This window comes from Sorex araneus, chromosome 1 (genome assembly GCF_027595985.1).
Source record: "Sorex araneus isolate mSorAra2 chromosome 1, mSorAra2.pri, whole genome shotgun sequence".
NCBI lineage: Eukaryota > Metazoa > Chordata > Mammalia > Eulipotyphla > Soricidae > Sorex > Sorex araneus.
In genome coordinates this window covers 421,140,215-421,165,399 of record NC_073302.1, presented here as the reverse complement: position 1 = coordinate 421,165,399, position 25,185 = coordinate 421,140,215, and positions in this window count along the sequence as shown.

Below are 25,185 nucleotides of genomic sequence, written 5' to 3'. Positions count from 1 at the left end.
CTCAACAGCCTTCTCTTGGGACTCAAGCAAGCCATAGAAGCCAAATTTATGCTTAGTCTGAGAAGAAAACTTGAAACACTTTTCCCTAGAAATTTATCTATTAAGAAGCTCCCCCAAACAAGAAATGCAGCTGGATCACACGGCAGTAGATTTCAAATGGACCCCAACCCAGTGCACAAACCCACTTCAGACTTTGCAATCATATCCATTAATACAGTTAATAGTAGTTTCAGAATTTGAAAAAAATTTATACGGAAAAAGCAGAGAAATAAGAACACAGGAAACAGTAACTAAGAGCAAGTAAAATTTTAAAAGGAGTCTGTGGAAAACTCCCCACTAATAAATCTCAGCTTTTTGGCAACAGTAAATTGATGCTATTCCATCCTTGGTGAGAGTTGACATTAGCCATTTATCTGTCTTTAAAATCTGGGCTGACTTATGATGTGCTTTAACTTTTAGAACAATAGTGAAGAGAAAGTGTGTCTAGGAAGCTAGCAAGTCTCTGTCCTTAAATTTTTCAAAGCCAGAAATTGTGCAGTCAATTCACAGAATCATGAAAAACAAACTTTTGTTTTAAGCAACTACATTTTGTCTATCTTCATTTTGAGATTTCATGAGAGACTTTGTGAAAAACTGCATTTTATCAACAGTCAATCATCTTTCTCAAGTCAAAAGACAATGCTGAAATAAAGCTGAAAAAATAAGAAAAGCAAAATAACAGGGGTTAATATCAAAATAATCCATCAGAAGTTGAAAGAGCTGTTTTTTCTAACAAATATTATAGAACTCATTCTTTTAAAAGAGGTATGCATGCATAACTTGGTTAAAAACTAAAACTATAACTCAAAATATTAAAGCTAAAAAGAGTACAAAAATTACACCAACATATTCATTATGTTATTGTCTTAATGGCAAGTTTTAATTTTTTTTCATAGCACTGTCGCACTGTTATAGCACTGTCATCTCGTTGTTCATCAGTTTGCTCAAGTGGGCACCTGTAACGTCTCCATTGTGAGACTTGTTGTTACTGTTTTTGGCATATCATCTATATCATGGGTAACTTGCCAGGCTCTGCCTTGGGAGTGGGATACTCTTGGTAGCTTGTCAGGCTATCCAAGAGGGATGGAGGAATCAAACCTGCAGCAGGCTCATGCAAGACAAATGCCCTACCCGCTGTGCTATCACTTCAGTCCTTTATATATATATATATATATATATATATATATATATATATATATCAGGAATAAATAAAAGTAACATAGAAAGGACTTTGTTTTTTTAAGGAAAGCATGTTCCAATTCTCCACAATTTTTCCATTCTCTTCAGTTTTTGAAAGCTCCCATTTCTTCCCTAATCTCAATCAAATAAAAACATAGCCAGCTCCTCTAGAACTGTCAATTCATTTTAGGTTCTTAGTGTTCAGGAAGCTGAACACAAGTCTCCTCTTGAAAATCAATTACTTTTCTCTTCCCTATATCTTTAAATAGCTTCTGGTTTCTCCATAATTTTGATCCCTATCTTTAAAAATATGTAGGGATAAATTTTTAAAGCATAAATTTAAAACTGCTTCTTCCACCAACCCATACTCCCCAATTGTAGGAGAGACAAACTCAGTTTCCCCTTGTTCATGATCTGATTAACAGGTTAAATGATGGTTCAACACTCCTCTGTTGAATAACAGTCCTAAGTACCACGAAAGGGGTTGTTGTTTGTTTTTTTCCTAAGCCTGGTTGATGCTGGCCAGAGTGTGCCATGAATTATATTCACTTCTGGTCCTGAAATGTCTGGTTAAAAGGAACTGTGACACTAAATATGAGGATTCACCACAATAGGAGCACAGCCCTCACCCTGTCCACTGTTGCCCAGGTTATAGGTCTATCCATCTAAAACACATATAATCTCCACAAACCCACAGGTCCTATAGGAACAATCATTTAAGGAGATAAACCGTAGAAAGACTTTTGTAGAGTACTCTTTTATTCTTAAAAGAAAGATGAAAACCGTGGGGAGAGAGGGATGGCTGGAGGAAAGGGCAGATAAGGATTTGACTTCCACTAAGACCAAATTCTCTTCTTTTTTTTATAATTTTATTGAATCATCATGTGGAAAGTTACAAAGTTCTCAGGCTTATGTTTCAGTTATACAATGCTCTAACACCTGTCTTTTCACCAGTGCCCATATTCCACCACCAAAAACCCCAGTATACCTCCCATCCCAGAGCCCCACCCCCACCTGCGTAACTGATAAATTTCACTTCATTTTCTCTTTACCTTGATTACATTCCATATTTCAACACAAAATTCACTATTGTTGTTGGAGTTTTCCCCCCAAAAAAACAGCCCTACTGTCAAGAAAGCATTTCATAATTAGTTTTCCATTGCTGAGAATGAAGAGATATGAAGTCGCGTGGCCGCAGTAGCGGCCGCGTGGTTTAGGATTTCTGTATTTTAGTATTTTAGTAATTAAGTCTAGGGAGATTTATGTTAGAAATTGCATAATTTCCCTTCCTGGGGCAGTATGGGGCAATGGCTTAGTTCACAGTCTAGAGACATGGCTGCAAGCACTTGCTGGGACCAAAGATAGTCTACCTGGCATCTGGATACTGGTCAATCAGCAGCAAAGTGGCCGCACCAAAGTGTGGCCGTTCGAGTCGAGTCTCGGCAGAGCACAAGCCAGTATCAGCCCCAGCCCAAGGCTCCCAATTCTCTTCTATGAGAAAGCTAAAACTCACTCCACTGCTTTGGTGTTTAGATTTATTATCTGCCTAGAATTTGCTTTTTCAAGTTGAGATCGATGATTATAACAGTGTGTCCTTGTAAAAAACATCTGGCAGGGGGCGATTGGGAGAGAGCCCCAGTGGCTCCCCGGCAGCCACTTGGGGTTTCAGGGGGTCACCCAGCCAGAGTTGCCCGGGCCATGGGGAAGACAGAGAAGGAAACAAGGGCCAAGTCTGTTGATTGATGAGTTGCCATTTATTCTGTTCTCTGCACGCACCTGTTCCAGTCTCTCTGAGCTCCCCATTTCCCCTCTCTCCTCTCTCTCTCCCAGTACTCCTCCTTCCTAGCTCCTCACTCCTCCATCCCAGCTCTCTGGATTCTTCTCCCTGTTCCTAGTCTCTCTGCTTACTTGTCTCCCTGGGCCCTAGTCATACCCAGCAAAATCAGCATAAGAAATCCCTTCCTGAGGGCCCACCAGGTTCAAAGGAAACACCACCTAGAGGCATTCCCCTCCTCCTAGCATCTTAATTAATATCTCAATATTAGTTATTTTTGTATGGGCACAGTACAAGATACTTTGAGGCTTGTAGGGTAGCTCTCCTGGCAACATCTTGCCACAGACTCAGACTACAGCACTCAGGTCAGATTAATCATTCCTATCCCTAGCAGGGTCTGAATCTAATTACGACTTTTTGGATCGTGACAGCATTTGTCCATGACCAAGCTCTTAACTCATAGTTAAGCATTAGGCACTTTGGCCAGGCCCATCTCAATGCCAGGGTAGCACATAACTCACCACTTGCCCTGGGTCCGTCCTGTCCCTTGTCAGGATCCTGCTTTTGGGGGTGCTAGGGAGTAAGGGAAGCTGAGGCTTAGGTCAAGAGAACAGATGCCCAGGAGGAAAATATCATGTAGCCTCAAATGACTCCCCAGGTTACAAAAGCATAGCATTTGCTACAGTCTTCCTATGCCCATACAAAAGGACATGGCTCTGAATAAACTATGCAAAAGACTCAAGGAAAGGAGAAAAATGATATTTACAAGTCAACAGAACACAAAGAAAAAAGTTACAAATAAACACAGAGGAATGGGAGCACTGTGGTGGGAGTAACTCAATAAACCTAAACTACCCGAGACTATGTTATCCTACATGTTCTAACACTAGCATTGCATCACTACCCACTTATTCAATCCAAATTGTGCTTGAGGGGTCCCGGATGAGGCTCCTGGATAGAATGCAGGCCTGCATGCGTGAGACCATGAGTTTGATCTCTGGTACTACCCTGCCCTCTCCCCCCCCCCCCCAATATTGGCAAGCAATGACTACAACAACAAAGAGCAAAGAAAAAACCTGTGCTTCAAATTTCACATCTAAGTAATTTTTTATTTATTTATTTATTTATTTTTAATTAGAGAATCACCGTGAGGGTACAGTTACAGATTTATACACTTTTGTGCTTATACTTCCCTCATACAAAGTTTGGGAACCCATCCCTTCACCAGTGCCCATTCTCCACCACCCGTAAACCCAGTGTCCCTCCCACCCTCCCCAATCCCATCTCCCCCCCACCCCACCCTGCCACTGTGGCAAGGCATTCCCTTCTGTTTTCTCTCTCTAATTAGCTGTTGTGGTTTGCAATAAAGGTGTTGAGTGGCCGCTGTGCTCAGTCTCTAGCCCTCATTCAGCCCGCAACTCCCTTCCCCCACATGGCCTTCGACTGCAATGTAGTTGGTGATCGCTTCTCTGGGTTGACCTTTCCCCGGAACATGAGGCCAGCCTCGAAGCCATGGAGTCAACCTCCTGGTACTTATTTCTACAGTTCTTGGGTGTTAGTCTCCCACTCTGTTATTCTATATACCATAGATGAGTGCAATCTTTCTATGTCTGTCTCTCTCTTTCTGACTCATTTCACTCAGCATGAAACTTTTCATGCCCATCCACTTAACTACAAAGCAGTAACAATTAAAACAGCATGGTACTGGAACAAAGGCAGAGCCGTAGACATCTAAGTAATTTTTTGTTAAAACCTTATTTATAATCATTTAACTCATGCTAAATTAAATTCTTTTTTTTCTTCTTCTTGGGTCACAACCAGTGATGCACAGGGGTTACTACAGGCTCATGAACTCAGGAATTACTCCTGGTGGTGCTCAGGGTACCATATGGGTTGCTGGGAATTGAACTCGGGTTGGCTCTGTCCTCTACCTGCTGTGCAATCACTTCAGCCCCACTAATTTACATTCTTAGGCTGAAAATTCCCCCCTCCTTTTTTCCTTCTCACGAGGAAAGAATGAGGGTAAGAAACAGAGTATTTTTGTAAGCTAAGGGAAGGATGATAAAGTATTCACTCCCATCATAAAACATTATTTCAATCATTTTTTTGAACAAAGAGCACTAAAAGGGTTTTGGATTTACATGGAACATATCTTGTATTTATACGCAAGGTGAGATTTTGATGTGTCAACACAGTAAGTTTCTGCAGGCTCTCTCTTAGAAATGGCATCATTGCCATTGTGCTCAGGGACTAGATAATTCCTTACTCTATTAGGGAAAATCATCCAAGGGAAAGAAAAGTAAGAAAGGAAAGAAGACAAAGAAGGGATAGAAGGAATAATAGAAGAAAAGGAGGCTCCCCACTGATTTCACCTGGATTCATTAAGTTTGATATATGCTGAAAGCTTCAGAAATACTTAATTATACTTTGAAACACACTCTTTACCTAGTATTAAGGAGGCAGCAATGGCAAAGCAAACATGAGATGTCTACCTGCAGCAAAAAGAGAATGTTAAGGCTGGAACGATAGCACAGTGGGTAGGGCATTTGCCTTACGTGGCTGACCTGGGTTTGATTCCCAGCATCCCATATGGTTCCCTGAGCACCGCCAGGGTAATTCCTGTGTGCAGAGCAAGGAGTGACCCCTATGCATTGCTGGGTGTGACCCAAAAAGCAAAAAAAAAAAAAAAACGAGAGATAAATTGTTGAACTCTGTCTTATAATTCTGAGAGGAATTATATTCTATAGTTGAGATGTTTTGTTTAAAGACATCAGGAATTAAAACAGACAAGGTTGCTGAGGGTAGATAAGATAGAGAAGAGACCGTAGACCGTATGACAATAGCTGGGAATGATCATGCTGGACAGAAAGAGAGAGAGAGAGAGAGAGAGAGAGAGAGAGAGAGAGAGAGAGAGAGAGAGAGAGAGAGAGAGAGAGAGAGAGGGGTGGGAGAGGGAGAGAGAGAGAAATGAAAAGCACCTGCCATAGAGTCAGGCAGACAGTGGTTGGGGGTGATGGGAGGGAACCTGGGGACACTGGTCCTGGGAAATATACACTGGTGGAGGGATGGGTGTTGGAATACTGTATGACTGAAATCCGATCATGAACAGCTTTGTAAGGGTATATCTCACAGTGATTCTATAAAAAAGTTAAAAGAAAGTGAAAGGAAAATTAAATCTTAAATCATGCTCTCACTCCCTGAGTCTATAGCTGCAGGTGCGTGCCTCAGCAGGCACTTGTACTGGAGTAGAAGGAAAGGGAGACCGTGCTCACACATCTGGCTTATAAAACTGTGGAAAGAAGTCCATGGGAAATTATCTTTTTTAAGTTCCCAAGGATTTATCACACAATTTAATTTTATAAAGTAAGTAACAAGAATCAGGGGCCAGAGAGATAATACAGTGGATAGGGCATTTGCCTTGTACACGGCTGACCCAAGTTTGATCCCTTGCATCCCTGAGCACCGCCAGGAGTGATTCCTGAGTGCAGAGTTAGGAGTAAACCCTGAGCATCATTGGGTGTGGCTAAAAAAAGCAAAAAAAATCAGAATCACAGATAAAATAAACCTGAGACTAAATACTAAATTAAATTTCACAAAACTGGGGATGGGATTGGGAAGTTAATTATAAACTTCCATGCTGTTATTCTATAAATATTTTATCAGACATTATGAATATCACTTTAAATACTACCTTGACTTTTCCTTATAGCCCTATTCCCAATATTCTTTTCCTTCCCTAAAATAGTCATATTTATCTTTCCACCCATTTCAATTCTCTCCATGTCTTTTATTCCTTGTCTTCCACTCTCTGTTTCCTATAAGTTCTTTCACTTAAAGCAAAGAGATATTTAAAGTATAGATCAAAAATGAAGTGCTTTCAATTAAGTATTTTTTTCACAGAAGCATAGCAGAACATTTAGAATTTATTTAATTATTCTTCTCTTGTCTAAAAAAGAAGAATGAGTAAATAAGAGGAAGGGGAAGAAAGGGAAGAAGTAAAAGAAGAGAGGAAAGTGGAAGAAAAGAAGAAAATTGTGGAGGAAGGCACAAAAGAGGGTTTCTATATTAATATCCAGTGATGATCTCTGATGACAATTGGACCAAGCCTGAACTGAAGTGATCCAGTCAAAATGTAGTTGATTAATGGAGATAAGCGAGAATACACCAGTCTAGTGACTAGAGTAGGGACAAGGATTAGTAGTGAATGCAAGACATAAAGGAAAATGTACAAAGTAGACTGTGTATATGTGTGTATGCCTAAGGAATATATGTACATATAAATATGAATACACCTACATAATCATATCTATATATACCCAATGATTTCTGTGGTTCAAACAAGAATATAATAATTTATTATAAAGATTTTTGTTCTTACAGTATCAAGTGACATACTAATTAGGAAGAAAAATAATGGCTACATAGATTAAGATATATATATGTATATATACGTGACACAAATTTACAGAATATTCTTAAATACTGCATACTCAAAACTATTAATAATGAAGCTGAATATGCAATTACCAGTCCAGACAAATGTTTTCAACCTATTTACTTAAATAATAAAAGACTTTATTAAATATGAATATTGATAGTGAGCAGAAAACATTCAAGTTGGTTACTTTCTTTCTATTATATCTCCTTATATCAAATGCTAAAACCCATAAGTGTAACTGAGGATGATATTTGTAATCTTTTATAATATCAAAAATAATATCAAAAATAAAGAGCTGCAATATCACCAAATATTTTATACTTAATATTATACCATACTGTTGGGGTCTCAGTAGCCGGCCTAAGACTTTGACTAAGCCCCCTGCCCCTGAAAGCAAGGGCCGGCCCTGTTTACAGGGGCCCAGGGGCCCTGCATTCCACACACAGGCACTCTGATTGAGGAGACAACGGGATGAGGGCTGTGACAGTTCACATTTACCTGAGCTAGTTAACCCGGCCCTGAGACTGGGGAATACAAATCATTAACTGGCATCTGTACTGTGCTCCACGGGGTAAACGTGATACATGCGTGGAATGTCCCCCACCCTAGATTGTGTGCATAAAATCCCCTGTGTAAGAATCAATAAACGGAGACTGCTTGACCACCAGGCTTCCCCACTCTGCTCGGTGACCTTCTCGGTGGGCTTCTTTCTCCGCAGTAGGAATCCTGCGGCGAGCAGACGGCCAGGGCAGAGGCTTCTCCCCTTCCCACTCCCTCTCCCATAGGGAGTAAGTCCAGTGACTTCGGGGCTCATACTCCAGTGTGCCGGGGTTGACTGGCCAGGACCCCGACCCCATACTCATATATTGGGAGGACTTTTCTCTTTCATTCAATTATCATGTGAAATATCTAAAGAATACATTTTTTACATAAGTAGGAATACAGCAACCTGTTTAATTTTTTTTTGTTAAATTGACTAAACTGGACACATAGAGAGACTTATTAAAAATTTAGTTTTTATTAATAGGATAATCATTTACAGTAAAAAAAATGATTGCTCATTAAGTAGGAATGTATGTTGAAAATATACTCTGAATTAATATGGTCAGTAATTCTGGTCATCTATACTCAAGACACTAAATTAGGAACTCAGGTAAATCAAATATTTTCGATGAGAAGAAAATTTAAGATAATTTTGAAACCACCCCTGCTTTTATGTAACTTTAATATTTCAACAGCACAGTGAGAGAACAGATGAAGAAAGGATGAAAATATTAATAGGAATATCTGGAAAATCCCCAGGGATTGGTAAGTATAATGCAGTGCCTTCCACAGACATCACAGGACAAGTAAGATTCAAAAAATGAAAAATAAGAGGTAAGGGTCAGAGGTAGGCATGACTTTACTTCTGAAGCTTCTTTACCATTTGAGTTTAAAATTGCTATCCCTATGATTTCAGCTCACTGATATTCCTTCAGTCCCTGGAGTCACATACACTAAACCTTTCTTTTCCTTAAAAAGAAATCTTTTATCTTTCCCTGATTGGGTCTAGTTTCAGTCTAAGTAAGATCTTCTGTTTCTTCTCACATGAGAATTTTTATCTATTTCTTAACAAAGTTTTTATTCATTTGATCACCATTATTGTTTTATTCTGAATTAGTTCTATATTGATCATACTATTTCAAATGTCTTCTGAAAAAAATTCTTCTTAATGATGGCAAAGCAAGAGTAGTTGTAAAACCTCTTGCTCCCTAATGCCTATTTAAAAAATAACAACCCAAAATGACAAATCAGTTGTAATCAAGACAAAATATAGAAAGTTATGGGAATTTTGTATACTACTTCAGACTCTCCATAAGGGTTATTGAGAGGAAAATTTGAATTTTTCTCTCAAATTCCCACTATAATTTTCAATGGGGAGAGAAAGGTATCCTCAGATGTGTAGGATACAGGAGAAGCTTTTGAGAATAGAAACTAATATTATTTACGTCAGTCTCTTAGAAACTTAAGAAAAGAACAGAAAATGCAAGAGTACCAATGGTCAAAGTCTGTGCTGTTGTTGATTAACAAATACAACGTACATTGGAGTGACTAGATTCTGTAGACCTGTGGACTTGTTAACAGACGAGTGAAGAAAAGTACAACATTCTGCGTCTCCCCAAAGACATGAGTGCTTGGGAAGTCACAGGCTGCTCACAATCCAGTAGGGTATATCGAGTTTCAGAAGGGTGAATAAAACATTGTATGCAGTCTTCAAATAGAAGACAAACCAATCTTAGGTAAAGTTAAGGCTCCTTAAAAACTATTTCCTTTACAGCAAGACATTCAGCTGTGGAGATAAAAATTCCTGCACTAAACCTGACCAATACTGAGTGAGAAGGGGAGAGAAGAAAGGGCCAAAGGTGAAACAAGAAAACATCAGAGAGGGAGAATACAAAAAAAGCAAAAGCAGACCAAGAACTCTGTAGAAGGTAACATGATCCACCAGAAAGAAAAACCTGGCAAAGGGGGAGGATCCATAGAAACAGAGTATGATGGGGACACAATAAAACAAGCTCAAGATTATGTAAATGGCTAAAGAATAGTCAAAGAACATTATCTTAAAAATTACTCAACAACTTAGAATTAGTGAGTGATAATTGACAGTACTGAATTAATGTTTATTTCAAGGAGGAAAAATAACATATGTGAGATAACCTAAGTAATGAATAATCTATGTACCAGCCAATAAATGTATAAAATATAAAGGTGATTAAAATAATTACCTAAAACATTATATGCAAATAAGCAGCCATGATATAATTTATTTAAGAGTACCTGGCGTTCTTAAGAATACCTGAAATGAAGAAGATATGAGTATATAAAACAAATATAGAACTTTAAATATAGACTTGTTCTGGTTAAATGGTTATAATTCAAAGATAAATAGAGTTATTAATGCATGTGTGGGATAAGGAGTAGCACTGTAGCACTGTTGTCCCGTTGTTCATTGATTTGCTCAAGCAGGCACCAGTAACATCTCCATTGTGAGACTTTTTGTTACTGTTTTTGGCATATCGAATATGCCACGGGTAGCTTGCATGGTGGGGTAAGGAGTATAGGAGAAATATTTGTATGTTTGTTTTAATTTTATCATGACCCCCAAAACTGCAAATTTTTGCCTTAAAAAGAGATTTGTTCAGTTCCTCCACAAAAATCAAAAGAAGAGGAAAGAAAATAAAAGAAAAGAAGAAAAGAAAAGAAAAGAAAAGAAAAGAAAAGAAAAGAAAAGAAAAGAAAAGGAAAGGAAAGGAAAGAAAAGAAAGGAAAAGAAAAGAAAAAAGGAAAGAAAGGAATCACACAGAGAAAAAATTGCTAAGAGGCAAAAAGTCAATAAATCTTCTATACAAGAGCTGATTCAAGCAGGGCTCAACTGAGGAACTCTCTGCTCCACCTGATATCAACTGAGGTCAATTTGTAGTATTTAGCAGACAAATGAACTTATCTGAGTCTAAGATGGATACACTCACATATATTTCTTTTGTCAGGGATGACTAGAAAGCTGAGTTCAGCTAGAATAGTTGGCTAGAAATCCAACATGTGACCAATGTAGCTGATAGGTACAAAGTTGCAAAGTACATAAATGGAGACTCAGCCCACACAATAAAGACTTAAAAAAAAACCTAATGAAAGCTTCACGGATTTTTATAGCTAATCTTATAAATCCCCTCTGCTACCTACTATTGGTCAAATAACTCTCTAAAACTAGTTTAAGTCAAGATGAGGTGATTTACACTCAAGGGAGAAGCAATTTAGAGCATTTTTAAACTACCACGTTTTTCTTTTTTTGTTTGTTTGTTTGTTAGGTTTTATTTATTTATTTATTTATTTATTTATTTGGTTTTCTTTGCTTTTTGGGTCCCACCTGGCGATGCTCAGGGTTACTCCTGGCTCTGCACTCAGGAATTACTCCTGGCCGTGCTCAGGGGACCATATGGGATGCTGGGAATTAAACCCGGATTGGCCACGTGCAAGGCAAACACCCTACCCGCTGTGCTTTTGCTCCATCCTGAACCACCACATATTTTTGCCCAAACTGAAGAATAAGACTTTATTGCCCAGAATGATCTCAATGAATTTCAGCATTGAACTGTAAACCACCTGGACAACAAGTCACAGAAACCTCATTTACATTTCTGGGTTTAATGATTAAGTAATCTTAAGTGAATCATTTAAATTCTTGATCAAAATTGTTTTTTTTCTGTAAAACAAGGACGTTGAACTATTTTAGTATGACACTTTTCTTTTTCTTTCTTTCCTTCTTTTTTTTTCTTAAAATTCTGAGATGTAGCCCAGAAAGATTCAGAAGACGTGAAGCAGAGTATCAAGCAGTGTTAATCTTATTTCTTGCTTACTATCTTTAGCAAGAAGGAAGCTGGCTTACTTGGGCCATATGAGGATATTTCAAGTGAGCATCTGGATTTAGATGGTTTCTTTTATATTCAGATTTGAAATCATTATCTGTTATCAATTTTTGTGATCAGATAAAGTTGCATTCATTAAAGACTCAAAATGTCAGAAGATTAACACAATAAAAATTACTTCTTTCATGAGTCAGTCAATAAGAGTACACAGGCAGAAGCAGGTTGTCCCCATAGGTAGTCTGAGACAGAGGTTCTTTAATTAATTACTTTAATCCCACATTTACTTGTACTTCATAAACCACCATTGAATTCTCCAAATCCAGTTGACTGATAGAGGAAGAGAGAAAAATCAAACCATTACATTTTATATAGTAACCTGAAAGTATTATATGACATTTTAAAATTTCTTTAGTTAAAACTTAGTTATGAAGTAATTAAGGAAAAAAAAGGAGGTCTATCTATGAGCTTACACATGAAAACGAAGCAGATAATCATAAATATTCAGATGTTTAATACACAGTCTAATCTTTAAAGCAGAGTATTACCATAGTGTTAGGCAAATTAAATATATCTTAGAAAAAATATGTTTTATTTCGTATGTGAGGGTTGTCTAATATCAATGCTAAACAGAGAAATTGAGTAAATAAAAAATTCCACTTATTTGCTATGAACCACGAAAAAATACTTCATGTATGTGAGTGAACAAACATGAAATATAATTAGAAATATTTACAAGGTGTACCGTGAATGTGAATGTTGAAAATGCTTAAGAACATGCTAACTTTTCTGCTAAAGTCAAATCTATGCCAATAAATTATCAATTCATCTCATCTTAGTGGTTCAGGCATGAAGGAATTCCTGTTCTATAATATGTCTCCCTCCTCCATACTATTTTTTTATAGACTGCCCTCTTATTTTTTAATTTAATTTTTTATTACTTAATTTATTTTTTAATTAGTGAATCACTATGAGGGTACAGTTACAGATTTACACATTTTCATGCTTGTGTTTCCCTCATACAATGTTCGAGAAGCCATCCCTCCACCTGTGCCCATTCTCTACCACCAATGAACCCAGTATCCCTCCCACTCCCCAATCCTATCACACTCCACCACCACCTCGCCTCTGTGGCAGGGCATTCCCTTTTGTTCTCTCTCTCCTTTTGGGTGCTGTGGTTTGCTAAAGGGTCACTGAGTGGCCATCATGTTCAATCCATAGTCTACTTTCAGCACTCATCTCCCTTCCCAAGAGGGTTCTCCAACCACATTTTACTTGGTGTTTCCTTCTCTGTTTGAGCTGCCTTTTCCCCCAGCATGTGAGGCTGGCTTCCAAGCCATGGAGCCAACCTCCTGTAGACTGCCCTCTTAAACTCCCCTCTTGTAAGCAACATATTTGTACATCATTTCACCAGAAATATATCAATGAATTCTCACAGCTTCTAAATAGAAAAATCAAAGTTTTGGGAGAATTGCTCAGTAATCAGAAATCATTAATTTTTATAACTAATATTTGCTAAAAATTTTTCTCTTTTTTCATTTTATTCATTAGTGACTGATTATTGTTTCACGTTCAAGGTTATATACCCTTTTAAGCTTAACCAGTACTCTCTTGATGTTAATTTTATAGTTATACCACAGTGGCATATTACATAGTAAAATCAATTTACTTTTTAAAAATCACTTAATATCTAGTCTAAAAGAAAAGCATGAAACACAAATCAAGTGTCAAGTGTCAAACTTAGTAGTGCGGATCATAGACTATTTTACTATCTGCTATCAGCAAGAAATTACATAGAAATAAAGTCAACCTAAACTACATATTGGAATACTGTCAACATCCCATTGGCCAATAGTTTTTCTCATTACAACCATTGACCCCTTGTTTCTGTACTCCAAAAACTAAAAAGCAGGACAAAGAGAGTTCAGTGGGTAAGGTACTTGCATTGCATGTGGCTGACCTGATCCCTGGCAACACATATGGTCCCTCAAGCCTACCAGGAGTGATCCCTGAATACAGAGCTAGGAATAATCCATGAGTGTACCCAGTTGTGGCCCCAAAAAAATCAAAATAAAAACAAAAACAAAAACAATGTTTTCTGAAGTTCAAGATGGTTATTCCTACATACTAAAATATATGACATTAATCATTAGAGATTTTCCTATTTAAAAAAAAAAGTTGTTCATTGATCATGCCAAAGAGAAATTGTGTCATACACATACCTCTAGGTCTAACAGCTCTCAACTATGGGAATCTGCCTCTGCTCAAGGGCTACTCCTGGCTTTATAATCAAGTGTCATTTCCACAGGTGCTCAGGGGAACATGCAGTGATGGAATTCAAATTCCCAAATTCCAAACATAAATGATAAGTACTCTACTACTGAGTCACATCCCTAGCTCTAACTGTCCCTTGCAATAAATGAGACCAGGGGCTGGTAGGGCATTTACCTTGCATGTGGCCGACCCAAGTTCAATTCCCAGCATCCCATATGGTCCCCCAAGCACCACCAGGTGTAATTCTTGAGCACAGAGCCAGAAGTAACCCCTGAGTATTGCTGGGTGTGACCCAAAAGCAATAAATAAATAAATAAATAAATAAATAAATGAAAAATAAATGAGACCAGATCTCAGACCCCAGGTTATTGTTTCCTGAACTCTCCAGAAGGGATCCCTAAGTACAGAGCCTAGAGTAAGTAAGCCCTGTATACTACCACCAGGTGTGGCCCAAAAGCCAACAAAAATAGTTTTGTGTTATAATTACATTTAGATTTTAAGGTATTTATTTTTATAAATATACTTCATTACTCTGTCATATCAATTTCCACTTATATTAGTTATGGAAAGTGAGATTAAATAAAATATTAAATAAATAATGCTACATTTGACATGAATATGTCAACTATTATGATGACAGTGCATGAATGATTGAACTTTGGAAATATACGGGGAAATTATGCACTATATGTCCACTGTAACTGTGGCTGCTATTGCCATAAATAATACTCCAAAGAGACATTAATCCTATATTTTTCATACTGAATATAGAATTTATACTATGATATTTATAGTTGGTCTTCACATGGGATGTTCCAGATCGAGTATAATTATTTATATCTATAACTTCAGGTTGAATTAACTATGATGCCTGTCCTCTGCTATTACTAGTATCATGTTTTAATGGCTCATATATGATATTTTTGCTATCTTAAAAAGCATGTTGCCAGTAGATCAGGGATTCCCATTTTTTCTTGTGTGTCTCTTGCATCCAAGGAACAGATAAACATACAAAGAAACATCACCATCATGTCTCCATCCCATGTACCAAAATTCAGATCAAATCTAAAAGAGAAAGTTTCTTCCCTTTAAGTGTTTTATCTTGACAAAGAATAATTCATGTTGTCCAATGTCAATATAAATGGTTGGTTAGTCATACAGTCCACTAAGAATTTCAGTATAATAGAAGAAAATTATGGCTGCTAGTGGACATATAGGATGGTTAAATACCCAAAGTATTTCTCAATATAGAAACAGATAAAATTACATTTAAAATTATCTTTATCTTTACAACATTTTATAGAATCTTACTGTTCCATTTCTAATCTTACTGTTCCAAATTAAATACAGACCCCTTAGTGTAAAGGTCAAGAATCTTCACAGATGTCTATAATATAAAATATATGATAATAAGCTACAAAGACAATCTTAAATAGCAACATAATAAGGCCATGTCTTTCAAATAACTATACACTGTGACTAAGATTACCTGGGAGAATCTGATAATTATGAAAGACAGGAATTAGAGCATTTAAGAGCATGCATGTGGGGTTGATCCTGTGATGAAATAAACTGACACTAAAGCCTCAAAGGGTGTTTTTATATTTATAGCTCTGTTAAACAACCAGCAGGTCACAGAAGGTGAACTTAAGACTCCCACAGAAGAGGCTGACACTGACAAATGAAAATGAGGTTAAATGAATCATTATAAAAATCCCTGTGGAAACACTTCAGAAAAACAGAAGTCAGATCCAGATGCTTTTATTACCAAGTTCATCCAATTTAAGACTACACACAATCAAAAGTCTCTATTTTAGTTTGGGGAATGACAGGAGGCTAGGTTGGGATTTTCCCATGTTGGCATATTTTATATGAGACCCCCCTGATCAAATAACTTGATTTATGGGAAGTCCCAGAACTCTGTCTTTAGTATAAGGATCCTTAATCATATTCATCATAATGATATCAGTATTAGGAAAATAACTTTGGATCTTACAGTATCCTAGGAGTGATAATGTAAGATGCCAACCAGAGTTACATAGATTCCACTCCAATATAAAAATTAAAATTCAAGGAAAATACTTATTAATATATTTTACTCATTACTCAGATATCAAAATATAATTCACTTATATATCAGTGTAGAATATATTCTTATTGCAAAATATATCATTGGACATTTTTTCTTTCAAAACTTAGAATACTTTTAAATGTAAAGAAGTGTGTACACCCATACTTTAAAATTAATGCATATTGGATATATAAAGCCATGATCTTAACTGTGAGGTAAAGCACTAGACAAAATTGCATAATAGACATAGCACCTGCCTTCACTTTCAGCTTGGTCATTCTGAAATTTCCTCTTCTTGTTGGTCTGTTTTGACAATCATTCAAGCACTTGGTGTTGCATTCTCTTCTACTCTTTCTCTTGTTCAAGAATCTGAGCTGATTCATTCAATTTTTTTCTCTAGAAGAAAGAGTTTATAAGTAACATAAATGGTACATTATATTTTTATTCAGTTTTGAAGATACAGAATCAACGAAACAAACTGGGTAACTGATCATTTATAAGTACTTTCCATCATTAATTTACATGCTAACCTTCTTGTACCTAAGACACAGGACCTGATTTGTCAGGAAAATTTACTTCTCACTCATACAGCATGAATTGGATAAACCTTATTCTTAACACTAGTCATAAAATCACATTTGTATAGTCAAGTGCATTTAAAGTTAGTTTTTAGTGGAAATAAGAGAGTTCTTATACTATGGGGTCGGTTGTTTGCTTCTAAAAACTTTAATTAAAAATGATTAATTTACAGTTTTTAATTTCCAACTCAAGGACAAAAATATAAACCAGACTTACATCCTATTGCTAAATTATTAAAATTTCTTTCAGTGGGGTAGGTAGCAACCTTGGGATATACCAAGCTGTGCTCAGAACTTACTCCTGGCTGTTTTCAGGGATCACTCATGGATGTGTTCAGGGGACCATATGGCATGCCTGGAATCAACTGGGGTTGGACTCATTCAAGGCAAGTGTCTTATCCTGATACTACCTCTACAACCACAATGATTAAAATTCTAAAAACAAATCCAGAGTTTAATCCTACAGATGACAACATAAACATTATAGAATTCACAGCCACAGATTCTCTTATGAGGACAAAGCTATAGGACTGATTGTAAAAAAAAAAGGGAATTCCATAGAAGGTGGGTCCTTGAACCTCCAAATTCTGTTGTGTTTCCTTCTCCAATAATAGCAGTGCATTCTCCCTCTCTAATGAGATTAGATTTCTCCCCAAATAACTGCAATGTCCTTTCCTAAAGAGTTGTTTTGCAGAAAAATACTCATCTTCATCTTCTCATTATTCCTAATGCAGCTATATTAAATCCAGATCTTTGAGCAAAAGTACAACCTAAAAGGAAGCAGCATACAAAATACTACAGGATTTCACCAATATACACTAAAGCTTAGGTTATATTTGTAGTAATATATTCTGAAGTTTGGAATTAGATAGATGGAAGTAATAACAAATATGGTCAAATACTACTATGGTTATGCTATGGTTATGATTAAAAAAAGAATTTATTGAGTTAGCTATAATAGCTTGTGTTGACTTTAGAGTTTTGATTGAAATTTGGAACCAAGGTAATTTATGTTGGTTGAAGTTGAAAGCACAAAACATCACTGTATCACTGTATCGCTGTCATCTCATTGCTTATCCATTTGCTTGAGTGGACACCAGTATTGTCTCCATTGTGAGACTTGTTGTTACTGTTTTTGGCATATCGAATATGCCACGGGTAGCTTGCCAGACTTTGCCGTGTGGGCGGGATACTCTCGGTAGCTTGCTGGGCTATTTGAGAAAGGCAGAGGAATTGAACCCAGGTCAACTGCATGCAAGGCAAATGCCCTACCCGCTGTGCTATCGCTACAGCCCTTTACTAGAAAATCAGCAAACATTCAGGAACATAGGGATGTTATAGTGCTTTACAAGAAAACATTTTAATTGATCCTTCAAGAAAAATGAGATAAATACAGGTTCAAGAAAATTCCTCCTACATTGTTAAATCCCAAGGAAGGTACCTAGAGAGTTAACCTTTCTCCTTTTACAGCTTCCTACTTTTTTATTTTTTATGTATAAAGACTTTTTTTTCCAGTTCTATTTGTCAGAAGCAATAGGTGAATGCATATCTACTCCATCTTTCTGGAAAAAGTCTATGAAGTGTGTCTTTAAAAGTCTGATCATGACATTATACACTGAATACTTCAATGACCTCTCTTTATATCTATAGTAAAACCCAAAGTTCTGACAATTACAAACAAGTCCTATAAAAATTGGCTACCTGCTTGCCTAAGATTTTCCTCCTCATTTAATCTGTAATACCTAATAAAGGTAATAGAGATTAAACAGGCAATCAATACATTTTTTGAACTAATAGATTAAGTTATTATTTTTTTAATACTAAAGTCAATGACTGAAAAGGTGGGTATTCACAATTTAAGGGCATAGTATGAACATAAACTGTGTAAAGAAAGTGGGAGAAAAAAATGTTACCTGGGGTATAATTTTAGAAAGATGACTAGGTCAAGGAGTGGTGCTTTGCAGTTTCTACTGAACAAAGTTCAGGGGTTCTTACTAGGACTGAGATATTCTGAAGGCTCTTTTTGACCTAATCAATAACAAAAGAATGCAAGGTGGTTCTCCTAGAGGGAGTTGTCACTTCTTCTGAACTGCAAGCCTCAGGCCAGCCAGCTTTCTGCTTTCTAAACCCTAGAGGCCTCCTAAATTTAGGGCAAAGGGTAGATGATAAGGGGCACAGAGTTGCAAAAAGCTTTGACTATTCCATTACAAATTAAAATGAAAGTGATAGCCCATTCTTTCTCAGAACCTGCAAGTAAAAGAGTTCAGTTTTGTCTATACTTTGATTTCAGCCTATGAAAATCCAAACAATAAATCCAGTCATGTGTCCAGGTTTCTGACCGAAGATGCTAAATGGATATTGTGTTAAGTTTCTTTACCATTTACGCAGAAATAAAAAAAAACCACAAAACTTCCTAATTTCCTTTGTACGGGGCAAGAGTTTGCCATTGCCATTGCTTCAGTGCTGTTATAAACATCTCCTCTTGCATCATGAGCACGTCCTTGCTCCCCCGGATGGAGAGGCATATGTTGTCCCTTTCCCTAGAGTGTTGGGATTATTATTCAGAGAAGCTTGGACTCGCAGACTGATAACAGTTCAATAATAAAAACTAAAACTGAGTTAATTTAAAAAAAATGTAATTGGCTTCATCAACCAACACACGACTTGGCAGCAACCCATCTAGCAAGTAGAAAGGCACAGCAAAATATTATTCAAAGTGGAGAATTTTTAAAACCAGGAAGAGGGTGGGAAAAGGCTATTAGCACAGAAAGATTACCTGAGACAAAGCTGCCTTCCATTAAAACAGGGTTTGAAGGAATAGACTTTATCTGGTAGAGCTGACTGTGTTCCGTATCTAATCTTGTTTTCCTTCTGTGTGTCTTGGACCATACCAATTGACCTCTTGTGTCTGGCCAGTGACAACCTACATTTATGCAATTTTTACCTTTCACTTCTTGGGATAGCCTGGGGGCTTATAGGAGGTCATATGGCCCCTGGTTACACAGTGCTGATGTGGAGTTACCTCACTGGTGCTGGCAGGGTATTAATTATTGGCTAGTTTTTATTTGTTCTTTGGGGCATGAACAATTCTGAGACCTACCTTTTTTTTTATATGACAAAATATGTATAAGTAAGTGTAATTTTGAAGAGACTCCATTTCAAATTCAGTTGTTTTTAAAGCCTAACAACACCAAGGATTATCTTAATTCTGGACTACTCTAGTGTCCACTGATAATTGGTAGGGATATGCCTTCTTTAGTAAGAGTCACACAAGATATAGGATATTTCTGATTTGTGTCACTTTTAAATATTGTTTAATAAGAATGGCAGGTGTGAGGGCTGAAGCGATAGTATAGTGGGTAGGGCATTTGCCTTGCATAAAGATTCGATCCCCAGCATCCCATATGGTCCCCAAGCACCACCAGGAGTAATTCCTGAGTGCAGAGCCAGGAGTAACTCCTGAACATTGCTGGGTGTGGCTTCTCCCCAAAAAGTAAAGAATGGCAGGTGTAGGTTTTCTCTGTTATCAGAAATAAAATGTTCCTATTTAGTATGGTATGGTATGGTAGATTCTTTCTGATGTGGGGGGAGGGGCACACCTAATTGTTCTCACTCCTGGCTTTCTCCCAGTGGGGGTCATGGGTCATATATAGAGCTAGGATCAAACCCAGGTCAACTCCATGCAATGCAATTCCTTAATCTGCTGTATTATTCTCCCAGGTCCTTGCTAGTTCCTTTTGAAGTTTCAAAATTATCATCCAGCAATCACTCAGAGAACAACCAAATAGAGAATTGTTTTGCAAGGAAACAAATTGCAAGTCACAATTTGCCAGTAAAGAAGGTGGAATGAATTTATGTGAAGGAAAAAAGGAGAGAAAGAAGGGTCACTGACTTCATGCTGAGTTAAGGTAATGCAATAGTCCATACATATTTAGGAGCTTTTCAAGAAAATGTGTGCAAATTATATGACGGTGAGCCAAGAGCATGCTTAACCAAGGAATGTATGATAAATGTTCTTCCGGCCAGGAGTCTACTGATTTGTACCAACACAATGGTATTTGTAAATTCTGTCTTAGTCCATTGGAGCTGCTTCCAGTAAGGGTGATTGCCACATCACCCAAACCAAAAGCCTCTGGATAGTTTTCTTCCTCCACTCTTTCCTAACAGAGCTAACTTCCCAAATACTCTCTCAAGTTTCACAATAAGAAAAGGGGACACAAAGTTCTAATCACAGAATGCTCAAAAAATGTTTCCATCTGAGTGAATGGTAATAGCATCCCCACATGCAAAAAGAAAATAATAAGCCTACCATATCATAATAGTAACCACCTACTTTTAGATAGCAGGAAAAACCTGTCAAAAAGATTCTGTCTCCCCGAAATTCATTATTTTGAAGGCTAAACCAATAGAATACCGGAGAATGTGAACTTGTCAGGAGATAGGGCCTTCATAGAGGTGATAAAATTGCCTGAGTCAGTAGGTTGGACCCCAAAGTAGTAAAAATGGCATTCTTTTATGAGGGGAGATTTGGACACAGAGATATGCATCCATAAAAAAAATGTTTAATAGAATATCTACCAGCCATGAAGATAAGGCCTGGAATAGATCATTCCCTCGTGGCCCTCAGAAATTGACAACTTTTTTGATGGGTGGAGGAGATACTATTTTTTCACTTTTAAAAAAATATGGGAATATGTTTTATCCTTTGGAAATAAACATTTTGTAGCTTTAAAACAGGTTTACATTGAGTCTGATACCATTAAAAATTTTTTTTTATTAGAGAATCACTGTGATGTACAGTTACACAGTTAGGAACTTTTGTGTTTGCATGTCACTCATACAGTGATCGTTTACCCATCCCTCCACCAGTGCCCATTCTCCTCCACCAATGATCCCAGTATCCCTCTAGTTACCCCTACTCCCTGCCCCTCCCCCACCACCCCACCCTGCCTCTGTAGCAGGGCATTTCCTTTTGTTCTCTCTCCTTTTGGGTGTTGTAGTTTGCAATAGAGGTATTGAGTGGCCTTCATGTTCGGTCTATAGTCTACTTTCAGTTCGCATCTTTTTTTTTGCTTTTTGGGTCACACCTGGCGATGCACAGGGGTTACTCCTGGCTCTGCACTCAGGAATTACTCCTGGCGGTGCTCAGGGGACCATATGGGATGCTGGGAATTGAACCCGGGTCGGCCGCGTGCAAGGCAAACGCCCTACCCGCTGTGCTATTGCTCCAGCCCCTCAGTTCGCATCTTTCAACCTGAATGGGTCCTCCCAACATTCTCTATTTGGCATTCCCTTCTCTATCTGAGCTACCTTTTCCCCCAGCATGTAAGGCTAGTTTCCAAGGTGTGGGGCAGACCTCCTGGTCCTTGAGTCTGATACCATTTTTTTAAAGGACAGACATGCATATAAATACAGAAAAATAATCTAGAAATAGCTAAAACTACTGAAGCTTCTCTGATGAGCAAATAATGGATTTTTTTATGTTTTAAATTGTATCATTTTAAAATAGTATTGTAATCATTATTTTATAGTTGCACTGTGCTACACCAACTCCCTACACCAGTGTTTCAAGGTTGACACTTGACTTGGGGCAGTCAGCCTCTCAAACTGTGAGCCAGTAAATCTAAATGGCTTTACTGACTGGACAATGTAAGGCTACTAAGTCACTTGCAGGATAAGACCCACTCCTGCATCTTGCTTGACTAAAGGAAGCTGACTTTACCTGAAATCCTCTTCCTTTTCCTTTGCTAATAACTTTGTCCCATTCTCTTCCTGACTATTAAAGCCACCCATTTTGTACATTTTTGACAGTGCCTTTCTACTCACAGGATGGGATGTTGCCTGATTCATAAATCTTTTAATAAAGTCGATTTGATCTGTATAACTACCTTGGTTGAATGCTTATTACTTAACATCCTCTCTCTGTGGTCTTGTCTTCCAGAAAACTTCATCTGGAATCACAGTCAAGCAGAGATCTAATAATGTTGCACACCCAAAAACAGAGTAGATGTCTTGATCTCCTTGTTCCAAGGACACACTGGCTCCTGATCACATTTTCCTGTTACCTAACTAATGATGTGTTCTATAAAATCAAGAAGCTAGGCAGGGGGAGGTGACTTTTAGCTGCTGTATACCTTTTCCCGGGAGCAAGGAATGATGTTACATTTATCTGTGAACCTAAAAATTCAGGAGTAATTAAAAAGGCAATGTGTGTTTCTTTGAAGTCAAAGAAATGCAACTTGGGAAGGATACCCATAATCAGATAGAAAACTAAAATTTGGTTTCCAAACATTACCAGAAAGATGTCTCAGCAAAGCCACAGGATTTTAAGTGGATTCAGAGAGGACTTAGTAGTTCCAGCTCAACTGCAGCATCTTCCCTGTCTTCCCAAACGCAGCCCTGGGACTCGCTCTGCATGGCCTGTTCTTGCAATACTGGAGCCTAAGACACAGGGAGCCACAGAACTTGCATGGAAATGAGATTTTGCTCATCAAAGGAAAATGAGCAGCCTGAACCTTGATCTCTGTTGGTGAACTGAGTTTCCCATAGTGGGGAGGAGGGAAAGGGGACTTGAGAGAAGAACCCTGAGAGAACAGTGAAGGGACGTGAACGCTGGTGGAAGGTGTGGGGTTGGAATGCTTCAGCATGTGCATGAACCCTGTCACCAACAGTATTGGGAATTATGGTGACTAATAGAAAAAAATTTAGGAAAATAAATATTATATTGGACTTTCAAAAAAAAAATTCAAGGCCAAGGCAGAGTATAGATAGAAAATTCTATGAGATAAAAGGTTGATACAAAGGGATGTATTGAGTACACACTGTAGGCATAGGCACAGGGGAGAGTTGAGCCTGGGTTTGGAGATAAGGATTTTATAGAGTGAGTTAATTAAGGGATGAAATATGTATGAATATTTGTTGTGTTTGAGATTAAAGGCTGATTAGGATTATAGTTTTGTGTATACATCAACATGTGTAATCCCCATATGATTATACAGCTAGAGTGTGCAGGATAGTGCATATTTTGACCTTGGTGGAGGTGAAATTGGGTAGGGGAGTCTCGTCTTTGAGTTTGAACCTGGACCAGTACTTGTAAGATATTGGAAACTAGTTCTTCTGAATCACTAGCTGGTAAGCTACAGAATTGCAAGACTGTAAATTCTGGGTATTTTCAAACAGTAATTTTCTACACCATCTCTCTTATTTCACAATGATGAATGAAATAGAGAATTTTAATGGGAGGGGAAAAATTCTATGAGATAAAAGGTTGATTAATGTTAGAGCTTAAAATATATTTGGCTATACATAACAATTACTAATTTCTAGATAAGATGAATTGGGAACTGGATAATTGATTGTCTTTGATTAGAGTACATAACTGTCAGCTCTAAAACAAAGGTTTATTTCATATTTTTTTAAAAATAAGCTACTTCTAACCCATTTCAAAGATACTGGAAATAAAATTTCTCTGTAAAATCTGCTACGTCTATCTTAAAATGGCTTCACCAATGTCACCTTTTCACATTTCAATATAACCAAGATATCACTGTATCACTGTCATCCTGTTGCTCACTGATTTGCTCAAGTGGGCACCAGTAATGTCTCCATTGTGAGACTTGTTGTTACTGTTTTTGGCATATCAAATATACCACGGGTAGCTTGCCAGGCTCTGCCATGCGGGCATAACCAAGATAAGATCCAGAAATTAAGTTTTCCATTTTGAAAAAAAACCCTGCTCCAAATCAATTTGCAATTCCCATCTAAATGTGAATGCTGCCAGCATGTTTTAAATGGACTCTTTGATAATCAAGATATCAAGTTCTATCATCCCACCCTAGCTGAGAACTCTTCAAGAACAGATGATGGTATGTCAGTCTCTATCTATAAGGCTCAAAACATTACTAAATAATATCAGTGAATTTTCACTGAATGAGTTGCAACATAAAATAAGTAGGACCACAGGAATAGAGCATAAAGGAATTGGTGGACTGAATTCAGTTAATTAGGTAGAATTGTGAAGAGGTCAAAGAGCCGAATAAGATCCTGAGGTTATACAATGTTGCATGGAAACATAAATAGTAAGGATGAGAGTTATTTAAACTAAACTTAGGGTAAATAAAGGACATTTTACTGGAATATAAATGTAAATTTTGGAGACAGAGAGTTCTAGTGATGTGGCATAATTTGGAGTATTTGAATATTAGTATCTGGAGAAGTTCAGTGTCTAGAGAAAATAGTCGACCCCAGGAAGGATAACAATCAGGGGTCACAAGGAAAGATCCAGCAAAAAATTAAATTCAAGATGAAATAAAAAGATGAAGGAGTAATATACAATGTAATCATGCTAATGTGGGCTGATCTACAGCACTCTGAAATACAGAGAACATAAAAGACAGTAGACTTTTTGGCTTACTTAAATGATTTCAGCAAAA